Source organism: Podarcis liolepis (genome assembly GCF_965112155.1).
Source record: "Podarcis liolepis genome assembly, chromosome: 12".
Classification (NCBI taxonomy): Eukaryota; Metazoa; Chordata; class Lepidosauria; order Squamata; family Lacertidae; genus Podarcis; species Podarcis liolepis.
This window is the reverse complement of record NC_139563.1, coordinates 12,679,375-12,693,162: the sequence shown is the minus strand read 5'-3', so window position 1 is coordinate 12,693,162 and position 13,788 is coordinate 12,679,375. Positions and strand designations below refer to the sequence as shown.

General features: G+C 38.5%; 1 long non-coding RNA gene across 2 annotated transcripts in view; it reads left to right on the top strand.

Annotated features, from left to right (window-relative positions):
* Positions 1-13,788, top strand: part of LOC310689552 — a 101,646-nt gene that overhangs the window by 10,737 nt on the left and 77,121 nt on the right. For both annotated transcript variants that reach the window (XR_014517480.1, XR_014517481.1), the window contains exon 3: positions 385-666. This is a non-coding gene — a long non-coding RNA (uncharacterized lncRNA). The remainder of the gene's footprint in view (positions 1-384; positions 667-13,788) is intronic.

Genomic DNA, 13,788 nt, shown 5'->3' with positions numbered 1-13,788 from the left:
GGGCGTTACTGATAAATGTCCCCCTCAGATATATAGATATAGATATAGATATAGATATAGATATAGATATAGATATAGATATAGATATAGATATAGATATAGATATAGATATAGATATAGATATAGATATAGATATAGATATTTTGTTCATTCATTGGTTCATTTGTTAGCTGCCCTTTGCCCTAAGGTTCCAGGGCGGGGTTGCAGCATTAAAACACCATATTAAAAACAATTTTAAACAGCCTACAATTGCAAGAAAAAGTGATTCCTAAAAACATACACACCTCAACTGTCAAAAGCCATCAGCTGTACTATACGCAACGCATGTATGGGGGGGAATGACAGTAAAGACCACTTTTCCGTTAGTTTCTCATTTTACCTCAGACTTCCTCTTCATGTATGCAGTAGCTGTTTGCACGAATGTAGGGGAAATGGAAGGAGCGTGAGGGAAGGGCAGGGAGAAACAGATAAAGCATAAGAGAGAGCGGAAGAGGCCATACGTGTGAGGAGGACAACAATGCAGGGGAGAGATGGAAGAAGCGATTATGTGACAGGATTTTACACAGAGGACTCTGAGGGTGCTGTGTTGTGAGGCAAGGAATGGACCCATGGCTGACCCTGGCACCAGAATGAGCGGATTCAGGAAGACGACGGCATGAAGGCAAAGTAAGTTTGATTAATTATTGAACTGAAATTCAATTGTTCTGCTTTCCGTGGTTCCCTTTTTTCCTATCTTTGTGGGAGAGAAAATGGGACTGGGGAAGAGAAAGTGGGCTAAAGAGGGTGGTCGCCATTCTAGATTAAAAAGAAAAGCATCACTAACTAACGCCTAGACAAACTCAGTATTTCATAGTTGAAATCAGGGACACTCTTGTATACTATAAATACCCCAGTTTTCATCCACTTTCTTGTTTTCTCTCTCACTACCACTGTTTCCTCTTTTAAAAAGTGTGTGGATATTTAGGTGGCTATTGAGAACATCTTATGTTTAAGAAGGCTTTCCCTGAGGCGTGGTATGGTCATTTTTTGGACTATTAACTGTATAGTTGCAAAAATGCTTTTATTGCTTTTGGTTTCCTTGGCCTGTAATATTTGGTATTTTATCTTCTTGTATGCTGCTCCTGGTAGCTTTTGTTTGTGAAGCTGTATATAAATCTGCAAATAAAATTTGTTGTCAGCATCCATCTGTCTTGAGAGACAATGGAGTGCGCTTCTGGGGGTGAAGTCATGCTGCCACCAAAGTGACTTCCCCGAGGAGCAAGCCTGGACAGTGTGTATGGAGATGCTGCGATGCCCAAATGACAAGACTCTCTTCTTGGCCTTGCTGATATGATCCAAAGGAAATCAGAGCAATACATTTGGCACCAACTTGGCTGCAGGAGTTCCTAGAATAAGACTTACATGTCACCCAACTGTCTTAGGGACTCTACTCCATATTTGTGTAGGATTTACTTCTTAGTCTTCTCTTCTCCTGAATATATCCTGCAAAGCAGTGGATGTTTAAGATCAGAACTTTCCTTTTCCAGATGAGCTACCTTCCCAGGTTGATGAGCCCCATCTGCCCCTCACTTCCTTCTACAACACATAAACCTCCTTCTTGACCATTGGTCTTGCCTGCTCAATCTGCTGGAGCCTGTCTTTGTATGCAGGGGAAGACCCTAACTCATTGGGAGTTTGAGACCCATCAGCTACCCTCACCTGGTTTAGCCAATCAAAGCTGTTTCCCAGGGTTTGGCCACTGCCGCATGCTGATAGCTTCTAGGAGCCGTAGGTGAGGACTGAGTTAGGGTGGGGAGACCAAATGTGGGCAAACTAGCTCAGGAGGAGCATGGTGTGTCCCCCACTAGAGATACTACTCCTCCCGTTACACCCTATAGACCCCGAATAAAAGTAAAATCAAACAAAATAATTGCACTGTAGAATGGTTAGTACAAACTTCAGTCTCACAGTGGAGAGACTGATGTCAGTAGCCAATCAAAAATGACCATTCAGTCCAACCCAATGCATTTCTGCTCAGTTGTGTGTCCCAGTGTATTCAATGGGACTTTTATGCATGAATGCCTGGGAGTATCTGCAAGTGTACATAGGCATGGAACTCAGGAAACTGCCTTATACCAAGTCACACCTTAGTCCATGGGTAGGCAAACTAAGGCCCGGGGGCCAGATCCAGCCCAATTGCCTTCTCAAGCTGGCCCGCAGACGGTCCAGGAATCAGCATGTTTTTACATGAGTAGAATGTGTCCTTTTATTTAAAATGCATCTCTGGGTTATTTGTGGGGCCTGCCTAGTGTTTTTACATGAGTAGAATGTGTGCTTTTATTTAATATGCATCTCTGGGTTATTTGTGGGACATAGGAATTCGTTCATTTTTTTTCATCAAGATATAGCCTGGCCCACCACAAGGTCTGAGGGACAGTGGACCGGCCCCCTGCTGAAAAAGTTTGCTGACCCCTTGAGCTTATTTTGGAGGTTCTAGCAGGGGAGTGCAGCTTTTGTATACCCTTGACCGAAGAATGGTACACTCCTATCTGGGATGGTCGTCCTCTTCCACCGAGCACGCAGCTTCGGGAGGGACGCACATGGAGCGGTGAGGGAGGAAGGGGACACCCGCCTAGACAGCCAGATCAGCTGAATCAACCCTGGCGATCAATGGGGTGACAGATGTCGCAGCCAGATCGCCCTCACATCCTTTAGTGGTAGTATGGCTGTATTGTTTTTTGTAACATAAAACCATTCAATAAAAATTATTCAAAAAGAAAAGAAAAGAAAAGGTTTGCTGACTCCTGCCTTAGTCCCTCTAGTTCAGTGCTGTATACAGTGACTGGCAGTGATTCTCTGGCGTTTCAGACCAGAATCTTTCCCAGTCCTACCTGGAGATTCCAAAAAAGTAAAAAGTATGGATACTGATTCACAAGGAACAAATGCAGTGGTACCTCGTGTTACAAACGCTTCAGGTTACAAACACTTCGGGTTTCAAACTCCGCAAACCTGGAAGTAGTACCTCAGATTGAGAACTTTGCCCCAGGATGAGAATGGAAATCACATGCCAGCAGCATGGCAGCAGCGGGAGTCCCCATTAGCGAAAGCGCACCTCAGGTTTAGAACAGTTTCAGATTAAGAACAGACCTCCGGAACGAATTAAGTTTGTAACACGAGGTACCACTGTATCAGAAAATTGGATTTGTCTTTGGGAAACTGAAACAGTTAATCTAAGTCCAGAACCACAAGCAAGTAATGAACTGGCCTAATAAACTTAAGCCCAGTTGAAACAAAATGTTGAAAGGCAGTTCAGTTGCTCAGGTTACTGGGTTTCTAGTAGAAACTTTCTGCTTGTTAATGTGGGTGCATCCCCCCTAATGGACGTCTGCAGCTTGGAGAATGCATTGCAGATGGATGCCCAAGCTAAGTGGCATGATCTGGTCAAAAAGTGCCTTCTACCAGCATGAACTGATGAGCCAGCTGCAGTCGCTTCTGGAAAAACATGATCATATCATAATTATCCATGTTTTGATAACATCAAGGTTAAAGTATTGCAATGCATTATATATCAGCTGCTGATGAAGATTGATCAGAAATTTCAAGTGCTGCCAAGTACAGCAGCTAGACTATTAACTGGGTGGATAGAACAATTTGCTTCTCACAAGTGCTGCCAGTGTTTTTATGGATACAATTAAAATGGGATATCTTAAAGAGTATCTGCTTCAGTATGAACCTGCTCAATTGTTAAGGTCTTCATAGCATGCTCCACTCCAGGTGGCTCCACCTTCAGTAGTGAAATGAATTACTACTAGAGATAGACCTTTTCTGTGCTGGCACCCTGGTTGTGAAACTCCTACCTCAGATATGTTCATCAAGAAATGTTGTTTTAATCTTGTGTGGATGGTGCTTAGGCCATGTGGTATTTAGGATCACATTGCTTGATTTTATACAGCTAATTAGATATATACCATTTCTATTGCTACTTGTGGCTATGCCAAGATCATTTTAGGCAGTGCTATTGTAGTAAGAACTACAGGTGTATTTTCACTCCATCCAAGCAGGGTAGCCCACTACTTAAGTGTGTCAATGCCCTTAAACTTGGCTTCAGTTTTTGCAATTTCTTTGCTATCATGTTGTACCTTAAAGATAGCTTGTTGTTCTATTTGCTTAATTACTATCTCATCCTTTATTTCAACAACAGTTATAAGTGAATTGTGAAGATCTTCTCCATATCCTTATGAAATAGGTTCTATTGTTTTATGCAGTATAGGTTTAATTCTAATTTGTCTATCTGTGCATATGAGGACTTTAAGCGAAAAGTCAGATGGTAGTACCTTAGAAACATTGCAGAAAAATCTATTACTAAATATTACAATTAGTTTAATAACATACCTATTAACAATAATATAATCATAAAATGTTTCTATACATACACATCTTTGTCCTTGAACTTGATTAATTCCTTATAATAATATACATTTGACATTCTCAATGAAAAACAACTGATGTGATTCAAAATCTTCATCTTTACAAACAAATAATAAATTTATTTTGTACAATAATTAAACCTCCTATAGAAGTGTGTAAAATATATGGTGATTAAAAAATTATAGTAACAAGCTTTGTAACTTTTTTAATACATTGCATTATTATGAAAGATGACTAGAAAAAATGTATCTAACATGGATTTTTCTGGTTTGTTTGCTCTATGAATATGTAATTGATTATGGACATTTGAATACTTTGATAGTTCGTAATTAAACTATAGATATAATCTTCCTCTCAGCTGTTTGATCTTGTATCTAGTTAGCATGGCTATTTGGAAGAGGGTTGATCTGTTTATCTATAGAGGACCCTCCCAAGTAAAAGAGGTAGGATAAAAGGCACATTTCTACAGGTTTCTACATGAGTAGGGATATTTGGCTTGCATGAGAAGATTATTGTGGCTACAGTATAATAGAAAAATTTCTGAAGTTATAAGCTAAGATATAAACAGTGAAGCAGTTTACATCACTACTGGGAAATGCGGCTGGGTTGCAACCAATTACTAGTATGCAGCATGGTATACAAGTCTATTCCAGAGTGGAGGAGTGACAGGTCTAGAGATGCAGGTTTGATAATACCCACAAAGTTGGGGCAGGCCTGGTCTTGCCTTATGTATGGCTGGTGGGCTTCTTCCTCCAAATGCAGCCTCTGGTAGTGGGTACTTAACAACAAGAGTGTTTATTTGGGTCCATGGAGTCCTCTAAGCAGAAGCAGGTTTCAGATGGTGCAACCAGTTCTACCACATTGAGTGTCATGCCTAGTGAGTGCTGCAGGTTGTCAGAACTATGGTGTAGTGAATTTATCAGAATGGAAGATGAGAGGCAGGAGGTGCCAAATTTTAGCTTCACACAGGGTACCACTGAAATTTGAAAGACCAAAGTCCAACCCTGCTCCAAGGGTGTTCACGGTGGTGACCACAGCTTGTCCAGGCTTTCAGTCAACTTAGTGGGGTGAGGTGTACAAAAAAGGTCCATACCACGTTTCCCAAAGAGCAAGATTACACACAGTGAAACATTTTTAAAATAGCACACTGGATAACTGGGGGTGGAGATGCAGATCACTGCATTTGAAGGATCATGCATGTAAGCAAGGGTGCCAACTTGAATAAAATATGGAGGGGGGGGCGCATATAAGCTTGTGGTTGGAAGTATGGCAGGGCCTAGGCTCTTCCCATGAGCTGCTGCAGTATGTCCTCTGGTGTGTCTGAGCTGCCTGACATCTCAGCTAGCTCAATGTCTCCAAGAGAGCTTGACTAACTGGGCTTATCTGTGAGAAACTAACTGGGTTTATATGCAAGATGCTTCTGGTCTCTCTAGGGTCTGGGAGAAACACTTCTGAAGAAGGAGCATTTTGTAGTTCATGCCTTCTTGGCATAGTAGGGCAAACCTGTGGGTAGCTCTCCTCCTCTGAATTAGAAGGGTGAACTATTTTCTTGAGTTTTGTTACCTAATCCTGACATTTTTTATTTGGAAGTCCATGTTTGATGTTTTATCATCTAATTAGAAGTACTGCATTTTTATCCTACATGATTCAAGCATTTTTTAAAAAGTGAAATAATTTAAATTTAAATGTCCATGTTTAACAACAACCCATCTATATTCAGAAGCTGTACATTGATAAGTTAATGGTAGTTTGGAGGGAGAGAGATATGAAAAAGAAAACTGAAGAAACAAAGCTGCAAAAATGAACCTTAAAATACAAAACTAACATTTTTCATTTTTAAAGGAAAAAAGTTTACTTTGACAACATCATTAAGCTGTAAAACTGACTTCAGTTGATTATTCTAATTGCAAATTCAGATCTATATATCAAATTTAGTGTATAACATCATTTATAGTTTTCCTTAATAGGATTTACTAACATAGATTAGCTGTATCATGTATTTAACTTAATATGTAATAATATACGAGCATAAATCTTCTGAAGTGTAGCCCCAAAAAGAACTAGTATAAAATTATGGGTGTACAGTTTGATTTGTAATTTGATTTGTAATGTTTTAAAAATTCAAACAAGTTAATATTGGATAAAAATAATATATCACTAAGAAGTAACTAAATGCCTTCTCACACTAATGTTGACCTCCTGTTCATTGTTGTCTTTTTTCTAATATGGCTAGATAACATTAGCTCTAACTTGAATTAATGTACAGTTTCAGGTGGGAGATTCTCTTTTCCAGTTTTGTCACACAGTATGATACTGTACAAGTCACTAAGCCAAGTTCTCACAACAGCAATAGAGTGATGAGCCAAATTCCTTTTTATACTCTAATGTACTCAGCTGTAAATTAGGATAATGTTAGCCTAATCCACAAGTCAGGTAAGCTGATATGCAAGGATTTAAACCAATTTATTCCACCATTGACTTCAATGGGACTAAAGATATTTAAACAAACTGGGCTGTGGAGAAGACTATGTTGGAGTGGCATGATATGAAGTTTGATTAATTCATATTTTAAAGAGGAAATACAATTATCACAAAAAGGGTAGCATTATTTTGAAAGCTTTTGTTAATAATCAGCTGTTTCTTCATGACATCTAATTACTTAACAAAAGAGAATACATATAAAATTAAAACACCAGTCCAATTACCTTGCCATTGTTTTACAAGAGCCTATTAAATCATTTTAATAATAAACTGAATTTCACAGATATGTAAAAACATTTTTTTTTGCAAAATACCAAATATGTTTTTTAAATGGCCAGAAAGGACAAATACAAAAAGTGATCTATAATAAATGGACCTATTTTTCAGTATTTGCTTTGGGTGCAGATATGCATCCTATTCTCAGGGTGTTCCTGGTCCCAATATTATCCCTGAATGCAGAAGTGGACAGATCACCTTACTAGCCTCAGCTGGTTTGCTAACTGTGACCTAACCTAGAAAAGAAGAATCTGGCCTCAGTTATTTATGCACTAATTGTATTCAGGCTAGGCTATTGAAATGAACTTTTATAAGCAGGTTAGAAACTGCATGTGGTAAATAATACTGTCACCAGGATGATGGTAGGAGCATGTTGAACTTATAATATTTAATGATGAGGGGGTGGGGAATGGTTTAATTCACACTTCTGGAAACAGTAATCAAACTTAAACACAGCTATCCTTGAGAATCCGCACACATCCAAATTCTCTGATTGAATTCCCAACCAACCAATGTGTACAATAAGGTGTATACTTGTGGAAAGTGTACATAAAAATGCATATATTACTGAAAATCACATACAAATTGCATTATTTAGGGGGAAATGCTTTAAACATGAGAAGAAAAATATGTATAATGCACACTAATATGCTGATGAATTTCACAAAGTGATGCAGAAATATGGTAAATAGAACTTAAGACTGGGAAAATGAGAAACTGAGAGAAACTAAAATTGGCAGATTTGTACATCCCTAATCACATTACAACTATCCTACAAAAGCTCATTGGTTACAAATGCATTCCTGGTTCAATTTCAAGTGCTTGTGTTAACCTCTAAAGCCCTCAACAGTCTAGTAACATGTTTTTCTCAAAGACCGCCTACATGAACCTATTCAAGCTTTGAGACTAATGAGGCTCAGCCATCGGGCATATACCTTTAGAAGATGTTTGATTGTGGGATTTCAAGGGCAGGACTTTCTTAGTGGTGGCACTGTTGTGGAATTCTCTCTGTAAAGAAGTCCACCAAATGCCTTGTCTTCCTGTGTTTTACTTTTTAGACATTTATTATTATTATTATTATTATTATTATTATTATTATTATTATGCTGACTCCTTTGGTTTTAATGCTTCTGAATTTTGCATTTCTATTATGTAATATATTTTTAATTGATGTTTTATTTTTATTTATATGGGGGAGATGATAACACTTGAGAGATGGCTGAAAGCTACTGAAAACTAAATTTTTAAAAAAGAACTTAGCATCTTCCTAAATAGACCTGTCTTACCTAATCCAAACTTATGTAACATTTTAAAGAACAGCCAAGATTTCATTCTCTACAGAAACCTTATATAAGCTATACCATGCTAGTCACAAGGTTCAAAATATCTTCGTACTGAAGGAGTCACCATATGCCAAATATTAACCAATGGTATTAAAAGCCCTGGATATTAGCTTTAATGGACAACCTTATGAAACAAATCAATGCATTCACTGGACAAGCACATACTGACAATTTAATTGAGAACTGGTATCCATTCCCACCTTATGACAACCAGCACTCAGTCGCTCAACATAATGCTAAACCTCATGAGTAGCTCTGTTCAGATAATATAATTCCACAGCTGCTCCAGGATAAACCATGTGCCCTCATTGTTGTCTTTATTATATTATTATTCCTCCTGTATGTTTACACAGTTTTATGTTTATTTTCCATCTTAGTACTGTTACTTTTATTAAAAACAATAAAAATATAATTTTAAAAGAACAACAATAGCAGGGCCATTCAGAAATACGAGGAAGATATCAGTATACTTTGGGGAGTTCCAAATCTAAAAGAACCAAACTGGGGGTGTGGAGACAGCCCAGTGAGGACATAGAATGCTCAGAAGTCATGGAATGTAGAGTGTCAGTTGGAAAAGGTGGAATGGAAAGGACTGCTGGAGAACAGCAGGGTTGTCTAGCTACAATCCTGAACAGGAGCACTTCTGTTAGGCATGGGGTACACTGAACATTTTGTTGCAGGGGTCCCTTGTTTTTTAATAACGATCTGTCTGTCTGTTTCTCTCTCTATCTGTATATATAAAATCATAATTGAAATAAAAAATATCAGTATGTATGACTTTGTAATGATAATGTCATTACAAACCAATGGGATGTAGGTTACCATGTTACACACACATAGTGAAGGATACATTGTCAAATGTCTAAAGATCCTAATACTGACAATTGAATATGCCACATGGATGTAGGTGACTCAACATATTTCTTAAACCTAAACAATTGTAGCCTAACACAACACATTTGGCAATGTTGAAATGACATGCTTTTAATGTATGAGATTTGGTTTTCTTTATGTATTTAGACAGTGCTTTTTTCCTTTAAAAAATGCTAAGGGGCACTCTCATTTTCCAGCTCATATTGAAATACTGCCCCTCAATGAGGCCAAACTTAGATTCACTAAATGTTTAGGGGTATGCGTACCCCCTGAAAAAAGCACTGTATTTAGAACTTTCCCTATTGATAGGAAATTCAATAAATTAATTTAATGACTTTGAATTTTTTTTTCCTTAAACATTCTTGAATAAATGTTCTAGGCAATTTGTTTAAGGAAAAGAAAAGCATACTAGAACTGAATTGTTATCTTGATGCAGAATCTAACTGAAGAGAAGTTGTACAGTACCTCAGTCCTAAAAAGACTCTTGTAAATGTTAAATTTATTTAATTAAATGGCAATTACTTCCAATTCTTCTAGGGTACAGCCTAGGATAGATACATTCCTTCATATACAGACCACAATAAAAACACAAAGGGCACAGTCCCCTGGGAAGTTCTTCTGTGCAAGCCCCATTCAATTGAAAGGGAGCTGCAAGAGTACAATGGGGCTTGTGCAGGAGAACTTCCCAGTGCATACTGAAGCTAAACATTCAAACACACTGGCTAGTTTAACAACACTTTTAAAAAGTGTTGCTAAATGTAGAATTCAGTTGTATGGGATTTGTGGGGAAAGCTCCTCAAAATTCATCAAAATTATTTCTTGGGAATCAATATATTTCCATGCCAATCTTTATTTTAACTGTGAATAGGAATGCTGATAGTCTTACAGTCCATATTTGGAAAAATTATGGCTGATTTTGGTGCCTCACTTTTAGCTGTCTCTTTGAAACACCTTAAGGCAGATTGATTTTTTTAGCCATTGGGGTACTGATCAGTTCCAAAATTTGGGCTCTTTTTGAGGCATCTCAGGTTAAGGATTCACAACAGCTAGTCATTCAAAATTGTGGGCCTCATCTTTCATTAATGGAAACTCATAGTGATCAGTATAAGGGGGTTCATTTAGCAAACTTACTTTTTATGAAGTATGAATAAACCAGGAGGTCTACCTCATTCATAACTAAAGTAAAAGTGGATCTCTACACTCTGACAAAGTTCAGCCACTGAGCTGCAGCATTAACTTGTATTCTAACAAGATTAAAATATATTTGTCCTGGGGATTAGCATACTTAAGTCCCCTTTTGCCTTTTTAGCAGTGGCAGTGCACTTTGATCTGTGTTGCATGGCAAGAGCACGGCTTGGGCCCAGCCATCCGAGTGCCAAGTGTGAAATCGGCCTGATGTCATCCCTATTCTTCATCTTTTACATCTTTCACCAGTTTAATTATATTTCCGCCACAAAGCTCTGGAGCTTCATTGCATATTCAAGTTTGACTAGGAAGCATTTAAAAAAATGTACGGATGAACTAACTCTGTGGGGGAAGGGACAGGATGCTTAAACCTTTACTGAAAAGGGGCAGCAAGCTCCAAACATTGACTTAGCAATAATAAATAAATAAATAAATTCTTACCTGGTGTTTTTTTTAGTGCATGTAGTGCATTGTGTAAATTGATCATTGTTAAATTATTGCCATTGTGGTACAAACTGTAGCATGGAACTACAGATTATTTACCTTGATGAACTTTGACATTTAAGTTTCGTACCTTACACTTCCTGCATTCTGAAACTGTGCTGCTGCCTCTCCACATGGTCCTTTCATATCACTTGGCTTCTTGTAAAGGCACCATTGCACTAGATGGAAGCAAGCTGATGCTGTGCCCCTCTGGTAATACTTTTGTGTTTCAGAGGCAAATGGGTTCTGGGCCAGGGGAGGGAGAATATTAAGAAAATGGAGGTCCTCTGTGCATATTGGCTATGTGATATTTACTGAAACACTTATTCATCTTCACTCCCATTGCCTCCATTCCACGTCATTACAGAATTTTCTCAAGAGTTGGTCATTATTTTGATTCTATTTCTTCTGATTGTTCAGAGTAGATTGCATCTGTTATGTGAATCCCCTCAAACTTAAGTGGGGAAGTGGACACCTCTATCCTAAAGGTGTGAGATGACTTCGTGGAAGAGGAAGGGGACAAAGGGAGAGGAAATGAGCCCACCTGCAGCTGTGACATAGGCTTTGACCTTCACCCCAGTCTTCTGGCCACAGACTCTATTCATAGTAAGTTAGAGTGTCTGTGAGACACAAGCACATTCTCTCTCTCTAGCTCATCAAGTCAGTGACCGTTGGGCGTTACTTCCACATACAAGCCAGGCAGAATAGAAATGCAGATCAGCTTCTTTAGCATTTGAGAGCAGGTCAATGCTGGGAAATGCTCTTCTCAGACAGCCTCTTTTGTCTGTGATTTTCCAGTGTTTTCCACTTTCTGGATATGAGCAGAGACAGGTAATGTGACAATGGATGAGATAAATGTATGTTCCCATTTGCTATTTAAGAGAGATGGGAGTTGGGAGAAAGAAAGCCTGATGTGAGTTTGAGATACTTCAAATTAATGAGTATTTTATTTGGAGTCATTACTCCCCATTTAGAATGTGACATTACAATGCATTGCTTTTTAAATTGAATTGATATAATTATAAAATTATCTCCACATAATTAACTCAAGGATTACATTTGATTCTATTTAGCATGTAATCAAAGCCTATTATGTTTTAGCTATAGGAACACCAATTACATTTAAAAGGGTTACTTAGACCCAGCTCCATTGGGGGGTGGGAAGTAGAATAGCTTCTCTTGGTGTTATTACAGTTATATTCACAAGCAGATGAAAGATAGACAGAAATATGGAATGATATAGGCTCCTCTGTATGCACACACACATGCATGCATGCATTCTCTTGCTTTCTTTTGTATTTATTTAGCTTCAGGATCGCTGGAGGGGAGAAAAATTAGGAAGTTTACTACTTACTTCAAGTTTTGGGTTAAAACAGTGCATCAGATGGGTCCTGATACTGTCAAGTACGTATGAGAAACCAGAGAAGGAGATCCTTCACTCATTTCTGCACTGGAATTTAAAAGAAGTGGACTGTGATCCACAAAAACTTATAATAAATTTGTAAAGTCTTTAGCAAATCTAGTCCTTGGTCTTTAAAGATTCTTGGCTGCTTTACCTTTCCAGTGTACAAGAAACAGCAGCAGAGAACAGGTCAGAGCTGAAATTATGCATTTTATAATTTTGGCTTCTTGCTCTTGATAATCTCTTACAATGATCAACATCCCAACTGCCCTCCCCGCCAAAAAAAACCCACTGTAACTATTTATAAAGGTATAATGAATTGGAGGCAGTTGCTTTTGACTGAAACACCTCTGTAGAAGATACCATATCGTGTAAGATACATGAGACAAAAAGGAACTGGGCAGTCCTGAGGCTTTTAAAAAGAGACCACAACTGATGGACTTCGGCAAAACTTCAAATTTTTCCTTCTTAAGAAGGTCTGTTGGGAGATTCCGTGGAGGAAATGAACGGGTATCTTTCCCAGATTAAGGTATCCCAATTCTACGAAATCAGAGTTCGACAAAAGATTGGCATCTAGTTGGAAGAAGTGGAGAGGAAGAAAATAATCGGGATTGTTCAGGAGAAGTAAAGCAACATGAGACAGCAAGTAGATGCCGCCGTCGCTAGCGATGTTGCAGCTAAACCACGGTGTCGCTTGCCAGGGAAATCAAGACGCCGCCGAGAAAGCTCTCTGCAGCCTGGCAGTTGGATCTAGAGATTCAGAGGAGGAAAGATGTCCTGGGAAAGATGGTAGCATTTACATTGCAACCGCAGCGTCTGTCAAAGCCTGAAGGAAGGGCCTAATGAAACAGCTTGTTTTCCACACAGAAGAAAATCCAGAAAGGTTTTTTCTAAATAAAGTATTGTAGGCGGACCCGATGCTGTAGAAGGACTTGTGTTGGCGCTTGGAGCAATGACAGTTCTGCATCCGACCAGCTGGTCTGTTGCTGAGCCTCGCTTCTCTTCCTTTCCCTAAATATTTATTAACTGGACAAATGCATGGTGTATTTCCAATAGACCCAGTAGTGTCGTAGGCATAGGCAAATAAAATCACGCGTGGTTCTAGGTACTCTTGTGTGTGCCTGGAAAGTCCGTGCTTTACAGAAGTTATAGCATTAAACTATATCAAAAATACAAAAGCTACAAATTCAACAGTGAGAAGGAAGGTGGGAGTGGAAGTCCATATTAGGAAGAAAGAGCATTATTTTTATGTTAGTCTTCTTAAACTGTAATCATTCTGTCTTGGCTGAAATAAATCAGTGAGCTGGTGTTGATTTTACTATTAAAAACACTAAAACG